General features: G+C 41.2%; 1 non-coding gene across 1 annotated transcript; it reads right to left on the bottom strand.

Annotated features, from left to right (window-relative positions):
* Positions 1-328: 328 nt before the first annotated feature.
* On the bottom strand, positions 329-399 carry TRNAR-GCG (transfer RNA arginine (anticodon GCG)). The gene has a single exon. It is a non-coding gene; the product is annotated as a tRNA-Arg (tRNA).
* Between the last annotated feature and the right edge of the window lie 12,058 nt (positions 400-12,457).

Genomic DNA, 12,457 nt, shown 5'->3' with positions numbered 1-12,457 from the left:
ATTTTATACCGTTTCCCTGTTTTCCCCTGGGTTCAGGCCCCAGTCACCCCCAGCGGTAACTAGCTCGTCCTCATACCTTTGGGGACTTCTTTCCCTTCCCTCCTTCATTCCCTGCTCACTTATTGGAAGTAAGGCAATGGGTTTTGCTCATTGCCAAGTACGCTCTCATATCTTGTGGTTGTCACTTGTGGGTTTGTTTAAAAATTTTTTTATAATGTTTATTTTTTGAGAGAGGGATAGAGTGTGAGTGGGGAAGAGGCAGAGAGAGAGAGAGGGAGACACAGAATCTGAAGCAGGCTCCAGGCTCTGAGCTATCAGCCAGCAACAGAGCCCGATGTGGGGCTTGAACCCACGAATCTGAGCCGCAGTCAGACGCTCAGCCGACTGAGCCACTCAGGCGCCCCTGGGTTTGTTTTATTTTGTTTTGGATTTGGTGAGGGTTGGGAGACGTGCAGGGTGGAAGTACAGGGATAAGGAGGTATGGCTTCTGTTGACATTGGATTTCCCTAGCTCACTGTGGACTGTGAACTCATCAGTGTTGACGGGGTGAGAGCCCTTCTTGTCTACTAGTAATTGCATCATTTGGGAAAAATCTCCTCTGCTTCAAATAGTTTTTTATGACTAGTCTATTCATCAGTTTTTGCAAAGCTGATGCAGATGGGCTTGCTCAGGAGCACCTACTCAGGAAAGCCCAGATGAGAAAAGCCATTTAGCTTCCATTTCAATCAGGTGCCAACACCTGCTTGCCCTTGTCCTTACGCTCTTTATTTCCCTCACCTGGGCGGTGTTGGGCACGTAGCGGCCTGCGGCACAGCATTTAGGTGAGATGTAAGGGGTGACGCTGCTCTGCTCTGCGCAGTGTGCGGTTCTGAGCTGCGCACTGAGGCAGCTTGCGAAGGAATAAGACAGCAGTGTCGGAGTATCATGAACATGTCAGGATGATGAATTTACTTTAACAATATCACCATTGGCGGCACACGCAATGCACTATATCTCAATCTGTCATTTTCCATGGTCATGTATTGTGTGGAATCATGCTATTTTTTTTTTCTTTTGGTATTGAGTGACGCTCATAATGGTGGTGGTGAGAAAAGCAGAAGTGGGTAATGATTTTGGATAGCCTTGTTTGAGTCAACTGTTGTTGCCAGGAGACAAGGAGCTGTGGGGTGTGTGTGTGTGTGTTTGTGTGTGAGAGAGAGAGAGGCAGAGGGGGACAGGAAAGAAGTGTGGGGGTAAAAACTGGGAAAGGGTGAAAGAGGGTGGAAGTAAGATTATTATTAAAGCATTTAAGTCCTGGGGTAAAATCTTTATTAGGCCATCCAGGAGACCTTACAACATAAGGATTTACCTGTACTGCCTTCTCAGGGTGAGCTTGCTCAAGAACAGGGTGGGAAATTGGCACCTTTTGTTTGCAGCACCTATTGGGCTATCAACTTGGAAAATAATTTAGCATCTTATGCTTTTCTCCATTGCTTTCAAGTCTGCCATGAACATCCCCCTCCCGCGTGGCTGCTGGTCACTTCCTGGGGCTCTCAAACACATCTCATTGAAAGGCTGCTGTTTCTCTGCACAGGGACAAGCAGAGAGTTTGATACAGATGAGTCATCCTTCCCATTTTCTGCCATTTTCTCTTGTTCCCCTCCCTATTGCCAGCACATCACAGAGGGGTATATGAGTGTACTTGACTTTCTTTGCTGGAAAGTTGGGGGACACTGAAAGGAAATTAAAAGGGGGGCACCTGGGTATCTCAGTTGGTTAAGTGTCCAACTTCAGCTCAGGTCATGATCTCATGGTTTGTGAGTTTGAGCCCCACATCAGGCTTTCTGCTGTCAGTGTGGAGTTCACTTCAGATCCTCTGTCCCTCTCTCTCTCTACCCCTGCTCCTCTCCTCTCCCCCAAATAAACATTAAAAAGGGAAATTAAAAGGTAGGAGTTGAAAGTGTAAACCTGTGGGATAAATATAACCTTTTAGAGGATCTAAGAGGAAGAAATGCAAGAAATGAAATCCTTCATAAGAGAGTGAAGGATGTAGTAAGCTGAAAAACAGGCACACAAAGATATTACATCCTAATCCCTAGAACCAGTAAATGTTACCTCATAAAGAAAAAGGTCTTTGCAGGTGTGATTAGATTAAAGACCTTGACATAAAGAGATTATCCTGGATTATCCAGGTAGGCCTTCAATCCAGTCAAGTGTCCTTTTAAGAGAGAGGCTAAAGGAGATTATGCCCATATAGGAGAAGGGGGTGTGAAGAGGGAGGCAGAGATTGGGGGATGTGGCTTTAAGCAAGGGGATGTTGATAGCCACCAGAAGCTGGAAGAGGCAAGGAAACTGATGGGATTCTTGTATGGGTGTGCCCCTCAGACTCATTCCTGTTTCACGTAGTTCCTTCTTCTGACTTCCCTCCTTGTGCGTTTCTCCAGGTCTTGTTTGGGAAACCCCATGCCTTTCTAGGAACTATTTCTCTTCACCCCACCATGGAAGATGCGATCATAGACCTGAACACGATAGAACTGTCTAGATGGAGGTCAGATGGGGTGGGGACTGTGGTTCCCCATGTCTCCCACTGTGATCCAGACTGGACACGGGTCTCCTTCCAAAGATCTCACAGAGTTGAGTTGCTCCTATTTCTTCTCCCAAATGCTCTCTCTCTCTCTCACTCTCTCTCTCTCTCTCTCACACACACACACACACACACACACACACACACACTCCTTTTATGGAAAACATGAATTCCCAGAGACAATGCAGTCTAGACCCATAGGGAGAAGGGAAAAAAAATCCCTAACTGCCTCATAATTTGTAAGGTGTGATGCTACCTATCGAGTCAGTCCACTACATTATTATGCCAAGTAGTATTGGTTCCTTTCTTCCATTCTCCCTTCTATTTGTTTATTTATAAAATATTTATCTTTGTTTTAAAAAAGCTTATTTATTTTGGGGGGGAAGAGAGAGAAAGATAGTGTAAGTTGGGGAGGGGTAGAGAGAGGGAGAGAGAGAATCCCAAGCAGGCTCTGCACTGTCAGTCAAACTTACAAATGCAGACATCATGACCTGAGCTGAAATCGAGTCTAAAGCTTAATTGACTGAACCCGGGTGCTCCTCATTTTCCCTTTTAAATTGTTCCCCTTAGGATCTACTGGCAACAAGTAGCGGGTCTAGTACCAGCCCATTTGGCTCTTAATGAATCTTCTTAGTTACCCAAAGATTACTTAATTTATTTTGTAAATTTACATCCAAGTTAGCATATGGTGCAACAGTGATTTCAGGAGTAGATTCCTTAATGCCCCTTACCCATTTACCCCATCCTCCCTCCTACAACCCCATCTAGCAACCCTCTGTTTGTTCTCCATATTTAAGAGTCTCTTATGTTTTTGTCCCTTTCCCTGTTTTTATATTATTTTTGCTTCCCTTCCCTTATGTTCATCTATTTGTATCTTAAAGTCCTCATATGAGTAAAGACATATGATATTTGTCTTTCTCTGACTAATTTTGCTTAGCATGATACTCTCTAGTTCCATCCATGTTGTTGCAAATGGCAAGATTTCATTCTTTTTGATTGCCAAGTAATACTCCATTGTGTGTGTGTATATATACATATATATATACATATATATATCCATACATCTTTATCCATTCATTTGTCACTGGACATTTGGGCTCTTACTATACTTTGGCTATTGTTGATAGTGCTGCTATAAATATTGGGGTTCATGTGTCCCTTTGAAACAGCATATCTGTATCCCTTGGATAAATACCTAGTAGTGCAATTGCTGGGTCATTTGGTAGTTCTATTTTTAATTTTTTGAGGAATCTCCATAGTTTTTTCCAGAGTGGCTGCACCAGTTTGCATTCCCACCAGCAGTGCAAAAGAGATCCTTTATCTCTGCATCCTCACCAACATCTCTTGTTGCCTGAGTTGTTAATGTTAGCCATTCTGATGGGTGTGAGTGGTATCTCATTGTGTTTTTGATTTGTGTTTCCCTGATGATGAGTGATGTTGAGTATCATTTCATGTGTCAGTTGGCCATCTGGATGTCTTCTTTGGAGAAGTGTCTGTTCATGTCTTTAGCCCATTTCTTCACTGGATTTTTTGTCTTTTGGGTGTTGAGTTTGATAGGTTCTTTATAGATTTTGGATACTGACCCTTTATCTCATATGTAGTTTGCAAACATCTTCTCCCATTCCGTAGTTTGCCTTTTAGTTTTGCTAATTGTTTCCTTCGCTGTGCAGAAGCATTTTATTTTCATGAGGTGCCAATAGTTCATTTTTGCTTTTGTTTCTCTTGCCTCTGGAGAGTGTTGAGTAAGAAGTTGCTGTGGCTAAGATCAAAAAGGTTTTTGCCTGCTTTCTTCTCGAAGATTTTGATGGCTTCCTGTCTTACATTTAGGTCTTTCCTCCATTTGAGTTTATTTTTGTGTACGGTATAAGAAAGTGATCCAGGTTCATTTTTCTGCATGTCGCTGTCTAGTTTTCCCAGCACCATTTGCTGAAGAGACTTTTTTTCCATTGCATAGTCTTTCCTGCTTTATGAAAGATTAGTTGTCCATGCATTTGTGGGTCCATTTCTGGGTTCTCTATTCTGTTCCATTGATCTGTGTGTCTGTTTTTGTGACTGTATCATACTGTCTTGATGATTACAGCTTTGTAATACAGCTTGAAGTCTGGGATTGTGATGCGTAGCTACTGCTTTGGTTTTCTTTTTCAAGATTGCTTTGGCTATTTGGATCTTTTCTAGTTCCATACAAATTTTAGGATTGTTTGTTCTAGCTCTCTGAAGATTGCTGGTGTTATTTTGGTAGGGATTACATTGAATATGTAGATTGCTTTTGGTAGTATTGACATTTTAACAATATTTGTTCTTCTTATCCAGGAGCATTGAATATTTTTCCATTTTTTGTGTGTCTTCTTAAATTTATTTCAAAAGCTCTCTATAGTTTTAAGTATGTAGATTTTTCACCTTTTTGCTTAGATTTATTCCTAGGTTTTTTATGATTTTTGGTGCAATTATAGATGAGATTGGTTCCTTAATTTCTCTTTCTGTTGCTTCATTGTTAGTATATAGGAATGCAACTGATTTCTGTGCATTGATTTTATATCCTGCCACTTTGCTGAATTCCTGGATCAGTTCTAGCAGCTGTTTTGTGGAATCTTTTGGGTTTTACATATAGAGTATCATGTCACCTGGGAAGAGTGAAAGTTTGACCTCCACCTGGCCAACTTGGGTGCCTTTTATTTCTTTGTGTTGTCTGATTGCTGAGGCTAAGACTTCCAATACTATGTTGAATAACAGTAGCGAGACTGGACATCCCTGTCTTGTTCCTGACCTTACGGGGAAAGCTTTCAGGTTTTCCCCATTGAGGATGATAGTAATGTTGGATTTTTCATATATGGCTTTTATGATCTCGGAGTATGATCCTTCTATCCCTACTTTCTTTTTTTTTTTTTTTAAATATTTTTATTTATTTCTAGGAGAGAGAGAGAGACAGCGTGAACAGGGGAGGGTCAGAGAGAGAGGGAGACACAGACTGTGAAACAGGCTCCAGGCTCTGAGCTGGCAGTCAGCACAGAGCCCGACACGGGGCTCGAACCCACGAACCGCGAGATCATGACCCAAGCGAAAGTCGGACGCTTAACCGACTAAGCCACCCAGGCGCCCCTCTATCCCTACTTTCTTAAGGGTTTTGTATCAAGAAAGGATGCTGTATTTTGTCAAATTCTTTCTCTGCATCTATTGAGAAGATCATGTGGTTTTTGTCCTTTCTTTTATTGATGTGATGAATTACATTGATTATTTTGTGGATATTGAACCAGCCCTGCATCCCAGGTATAAATCTCACTTGGTTGTGGTGAAAAAAAATTTTTTTTTACAAGTAGTTTACTGTCAAGTTGGTTTCCATATAACACCCAGTGCTCATCCCCACAAGTGCCCTCCTCCATGCCCATCTCCCCCTCACCCCCCACACCCATCAGTCCTNATTCTTCTGCATGTTGCTGTCCAGTTCTCCCAACACCATCTGTTAAAGAGGCTGTCGTTTTCCATTGGATGCTCTTCCCCACTTTCNGATTTTTGCATCCGTATTCATCAAGGATATTGGCTTGTAGTTCTCTATTTTTGCTGGATCTCTGTCTGGCTTGGGAATCAGAGTGATCCTGGCTTCATAAAATGAGTCTGGAAGTTTCCTTCGATTTCTATTTTTTGGAATAGATTGAGAAGAATTGGTATCAATTGTTTTAAATGTCTGGTAGTATTTCCCAAGGAAGCCATCACGTCCAGGGCTCTTATTTGTTGGGAGATATTTGATCACTGATTCAATTTCTTCACTCGTTATGGGTCTGTTCAGGTTTTCAATTTCTTCCCATGTGAATTTTGGTAGTGAGTGTGTGTTTAGGAATTTGTCCATTTCTTCTAAGTTGTCCAATTTGTTGGCATATAATTTTTCATAGTATTCCCTGATAATTGCTTGCATTTCTGAGGGATTAGTTGCAATAAGTCCATTTTCATTCATGATTTTGTCTATTTGGGTGCTCTCTCTCTCCTTTTTGAGCAGTCTGGCTAGAGGTTTGTCAATTTTGTTTATTTTTTCAAAAAACCAACTCTTGGTTTCATTGATCTGTTCAATTGTTTCTTTGGTCTCTATGTTGTTTATTTCTGCTCTGATTTTACTATTTCTCTTCTTCTACTGGGAAGGCCTGGATTGCTATATACTTCACTGTTATGAATCCTCTTGCTGTGTCCCAGAGGTTTTGGTTTGTGGTGTTATCATTTTCATTGGCTTCCATGTACTTAACAAAAAAATTTTTTTTTACATTTATTTATTGTTGAGAGGCAGAGAGAGACAGAGCACATACAAGGGAGGGGCAGAGAGAGGGAGACACAGAATCTGAAACAGGCTCCAGGCTCTGAGCTATCAACACAGAGCCTGACAAGGGCCCAAGCTGACAAACCGCAAGATCGTGACCTGAGCTGAAGTTGGATGCTTAACCGACTGAGCCATCCGGGTGCCCCTCCATGTACTTTGTAATTTCCTCTTTAACTTTTTGGTTAGCCATTCATTCTTTAGTAGGATGCTCTTTAGTCTCCAAGTATTTGTTATCTTTTCACATTTTTTCTTGTGGTTGATTTTAAGTTTCATAGCGCTGTGGTCTGATAATATACACAGTGTGATCTCGATCTTTCTGTACTTGTTGAGGGCTGATTTGTGTCCCAGTATGTGATCTATCCTGGAGAACGTTCTATGTGCACTGGAGAAGAATGAATATTCTACTGCTTTAGGATGAAATGTTCTGAATATATGTGTTAAGTCCATCTGGTCAAGTGTGTCATTCAAAGCCATTGTTTCCTTGTTGATTTTCTGTTTAGATTATCTGTCCATTGCTGTAAGTGGATGTTGAAGTCCCCTACTATTATGGTATTATTATGAATGAGTTTCTTTATGTTTGTGATTAATTGGTTAATATATTTGGGTCCTTTCTCATTTGGGGCATAAATGTTTACAATTGTTAGGTCTTCTTGGTGGATAGACCCCTTAATTATGATATATGGCCCTTCTTCATCTCTTGTTGCAACCTTTATTTTAAAGTCTAGATTGTCTGATATAAGTATGGCTATGCCAGCTTTCTTTTGTTGACTATTAGCATGATAGATGGTTTTCCATCCCCTTACTTTCACTCTGAAGGTGTCTTTAGGTCTGAAGTGGGTCTCTTGCAAGCAGCATATAGATAGATTTTATTTTCTTATCCGTTCTCTTACCTCTGTCTTTTGATTGGAGCACTTAGTCCATTGACATTTAGAGTGAGTACTGAAAGATATGAGTTTATTGCCATTATGTTTCTTGTAGAATTAGAGTTTCTGGCAGTTTTCTCTGGTCTTTTCTAGTCTTTGTTGCTTTTGATATTTTTTTTTTCATCTTTTCTCCCCTCAGAGAGTCCCCCTTAAAATTTCTTGCAGGGCTTGTTTAGTGGTCATGAACTCCTTTAATTTTTGTCTGGGAAACTTTAATCTCTCCTTTTATTTTGAATGACAGCCTTGCTGGATAAAGAATTCTTTGCTGCATGTTTTTCTGATTCAGCACACTGAACAGATCCTGCCACTCCTTTCTGGCCTCCAAAGTTTCTGTGGATAGGTCTGCTGAGAACCTGATTTTTCTTCCTTTGTAGATTAAGCACTTATTTTCCCCCTGCTCCTTTCATGATTCTTTCCTTGCCTGAGTATTTTGTGAATTTGACTGTGATGTGCCTTGTTGATGGTCGGTTTTTGTTGAATCTTGTGGGAGTCCTCTGTGCTTCCTGGATTTTGATGTCTGTGTCTTTCCCCAGGATAGGAAAGTTATCTGCCATGATTTGCTGACATAACCCATCTACCCCTTTTTCTCTCTCTTCATCTTCTCGACCCCTATGATTCTGATGTTGTTCCTTTTTAATGAGTCACTAATATCTCTTATTCTTAAATTGTGCTCTTTTGCTTTAGTCTCCCTCTTTTTTTCCTGCTTCATTATTCTCCATAAATTTGTCCTCTATATCACTGATTCGCTGCTTTGCCTCATCCATCCTTGCCACCATGGCATCCATTCGAGTTTGCAGATCAGTTATAGCATTTTTTATTTTATCCTGACTACCTTTTACTTCTATTATCTCTGTAGAGAGAGATTCTAGTCTATTTTTGATCCCAGCTAGTATTTTTATTAACGTGATTCTAAATTCTGGTTCAGACATCTTGCTTGTATCTGTGTTAAGTCCCTGAGTGTCGTTTATTTCTGCTCTTTCTTTTGGGGTGAATGCCTTCATTTTGTCATTTTGAAGGATAAAAATGAATTAATAAGGTAAAAAAAAATTAAAATAAAACAATTAAAAACAACACACACACACACACACACACACACAGAATCAAATAAATAATGCTTGATCCTAGGTGTGTTTTGGTCTGGTTATTGAAAGGAGTTTGATTGATTATAGAAAAAAGGGTGAAAAAAAATAAAAGAAAAAAAGGAGAACATTTGAAAAATTGAGGATATGAATACAGTGAAATAGAATAAATTGAAATGATGGAAGTAAAATAGAATTTGAAAAATTTACAAAAAAGTAAAAAATTTAGTAGGAAAAAATAGAAAAAAATTTTCAATAAAAATTGAAAAGAAAAGTATTTTTTCTCTTTCTGTATTCAAGTAAAAGAAAAGAAATGAAAAGGAAGAAAAGAAAATTTAATAGGTGGACTAGTGAACAGACTGAAATATGATTGATATTATATCATTTTCCCCTAGAAGTCAAACTATGAAGCACTTTATAGCCCATAAACTAATCAGGCAGAGAGATTTGTGGCGTTTCTGGACAGCGAGGTTGGCCCAGTTGGGCGGGGCTTAGTGTAACAGCTCCATTCTCCACTAGTTGGCACTGCTTAGCTTACTGGACTGGATTGTTGTGGCACCTGTAGGTGTGTATGCACATGCACGAGCAGGGTGAAAATGGCATCACCCACCATTCTCCACCTACCCAGTCTCTAGTATCGGAGGAACTCTGTACTCTACCCCAACAGCAATTATGCACCCGTCCTTTGTCTCCAGCTTCCATCCATTCCCTGCTTTTACACTGTTTGTGTCTAAGCCGTCAGGTTTCCAGGTGGCACCTCCCTCCTGAGCTTTATTTCAGATGTGGCCTTGTTTCTCGACCCCTTACTTCTGAGGGACTGTGGCTTTGACCCACTCAGATCCTCTGGGGGAGGGTCTCACCAAGCAATGGCCAGGTGCCGGCTGCACCCAGGAACATTCACAGGACTATGGTGCTGTCGATGTCCAGAGACTGTGGCTGGGTGCCAACCTGTACCAGAAAAAGTTCATGCAATCGTGTAGCAGCAGCGTTTCAGGGATTATGGAAAATCACAACACACACCTGGCACCAGGCTTCACTCTTGATGACCTTGTTCTAGCACCAGCGATTGTGGTTGTTCTCTGGGGTCTGCTGTGACTGGGTGTCCTCACATCCTCTACCTATTGTCCTTCCTGCAGTAGAACCACTTTTCCCCATGTGGCCCAAGGACTCCTGGACCCCACTCTGTTCCTGGGATTTGCCCTTCCCACCAGAGCACTGCTAGGTATTGAGCTGCGGAGTTTCAGATTCTGTGCTCCCCCTGTTTATAGGGTCTTAATGGAATTTAAACCCTCTCCTTTCTCCTTTCTCCCTTTTTAGTTCAGTCCCTGCAGCTGTTCCCACTTTTTCACTTTCTCTCCAGCTGCTTTTGTGAGGGGGTGGTTTTCCCATACTCTCCCCACTTCTCCGTCCCCTGTCCACAAGCAAAAACAGCTCCATGTACTCTGTGACTTATCTCTACCCCAGTTCACCTCTCTGTGCTGCATACCTGCTAAGTGTGGTTCAGGTTGTGCAGATTGTTGTGTTAATCCTCAAATCAGTTTTCTAGGTGTGCAGGATGCTTTAGTGTTGATCTGACTGTATTTCATATATGTGAGATGGAAAAGAGACTTCCATGATGTTCCCCTTAATTTCCCAAAGATTAGTATTCATATAATTCCCTTGATAAGGCTCAAAGCTTTATTCTAGTTTCTATATGGCAGAAGGGAGGTAACTAATGTAACATTGTGTATCAACTATATTTCAATAAAGAAAAAGAATAAGAGGGGGGGCAAGTGATTTATTTTTCCATTCACTCAGTTGACTGGAACTGTGGGAGTCAGTTCAGAGGGTCAGGGAGAGAAGAATTAGTCTCATTAAAGGAACAGAAAGAGGAAAGTTTTGGTACGCTTAGAAGTCGTGTTAGGGGCGCCTGGGTGGCTTAGTCGGTTAAGCGTCCGACTTTCGCTTAGGTCATGATCTCGCGGTTCGTGGGTTCAAGCCCCGCGTCGGGCTCTGTGCTGACTGCCAGCTCAGAGCCTGGAGCCTGTTTCAGTCTATGACTCCCTCTCTCTCTGACCCTCCCCTGCTCACGCTGTCTCTCTCTCTCTCTCCTAGAAATAAATAAAACATTAAAAAAAATTAAAATTAAAAAGAAAAAAAGAAGTTGTATTGACAGTTGATCATTGCTGAGATTTAAGAGATTTAAGAGAGGGCTAGAATCTCTTTTACCTTCTGGTTTTCTGGAAAGCAAAATGGAGCCCTAGTTAGGCTGTCTTCTGGAGTTCTCACTTAGAAAACGTTAGCTATGCATATGAGTTTCTTTCTCTTGATATGTTTGCCAATATTGTTAGACTTTTTAATCTTTTGCCAGACCTTTAAATATGAAATAGTATCTTACTCTGGTTTTAATTTGCTTTTCCTTGATTATTAGTGAGCTCACACATCTTCTCATAGGTTTATCAGCCACTGGATTTATTTCCTCTACAAATTGCTTGCTTAATAGCCATTGTTCTTTCTTGTTCGGTTTAGATTTCTCATGTTGATTTATATGATTCAAGATACAAACTGATGTTGAAATATCTTAAGAGTGATGTTATAAAAATAGAGATATGGATGTTCCTGGCTGTCAACCCCCCTCCCTCCCCCGAAGAACAAGTTGAAGCTGTTCATACACAAGATGAGACACCACTGTGAAGATCCTAAAATTTGGGAGTGAACCTGAAACACTCCCGTGGGTGAGAGAGACAGAGACAAACTGCTTTAGAAGTATAAGAGGAGCAGCTACATTTTGACTGCATTGCCTTTCCCTTAGGCTGGCACAGCAAGAGGGTGCCCCAGGGCCAAGAGGGTACCCCAGGGCCTATGGTTTCTCCAGTGGGAAAAAGAGAGCCCAAGGTGTTCATTTAGCTCTCTAACATTAAAAGATGCTTCCTGGGAGGCTCACTGGGCTTATCCTGTCCTGGACTCCTGGACTTAGAGTCCAGCCAGTGGCACAGCTTGAAGTCCTATCCAATAAGAGATTGTGGAGTATGCCCAGAGCCTTCCTTGACTATGGAATCCAACCAGAGGTCACACTGGCCTATGATTCTGCTGGCCTAGAGAAGATTGCAGAGTCCACCTAGTGCCACCCCCCACTCATGACCACAATACAGCCAGCAGGCCTGCCCCACCAGAAAGCCCACCCAGCAGCCCCACTCAAATTATGTGTGGAATCACAAAAGACCTTATGTAGCCAAAGCAATCTTGAGAAAGAACAAAGCTGGAGGCATCACACTTCCTGATTTCAAGCTATCCTACAAAGATATTGATCAAACAGCATAGTACTGGCATAAAAACAGACAAATGGAACCAATGGACTAGAATAGAGAGTGAGTCCAGAAATAAACCCACACATATATGGTCAACTAATATTTGACAGGTGAGCCAAGAATACTTAATGGGGTAAAAATAGTCTCTTTAATAAATAGTGTTGGGAAAATAGGATAACCACATACAAAAGAATAAAACTCTGTTCACTCCTTATCTTTCACAACTCACAAAAATTAACTCAAAAAGATTAGAGCCTTAAATGTAAGACCCCCAAATCATAAAACTCCTAGAGGAAAATATAGGA

Source organism: Crocuta crocuta, unplaced genomic scaffold (assembly GCF_008692635.1).
Source record: "Crocuta crocuta isolate KB4526 unplaced genomic scaffold, BGI_CrCroc_1.0 scaffold237, whole genome shotgun sequence".
NCBI classification, from domain to species: Eukaryota; Metazoa; Chordata; class Mammalia; order Carnivora; family Hyaenidae; genus Crocuta; species Crocuta crocuta.
This window is presented reverse-complemented; position numbering and strand designations above follow the sequence as displayed.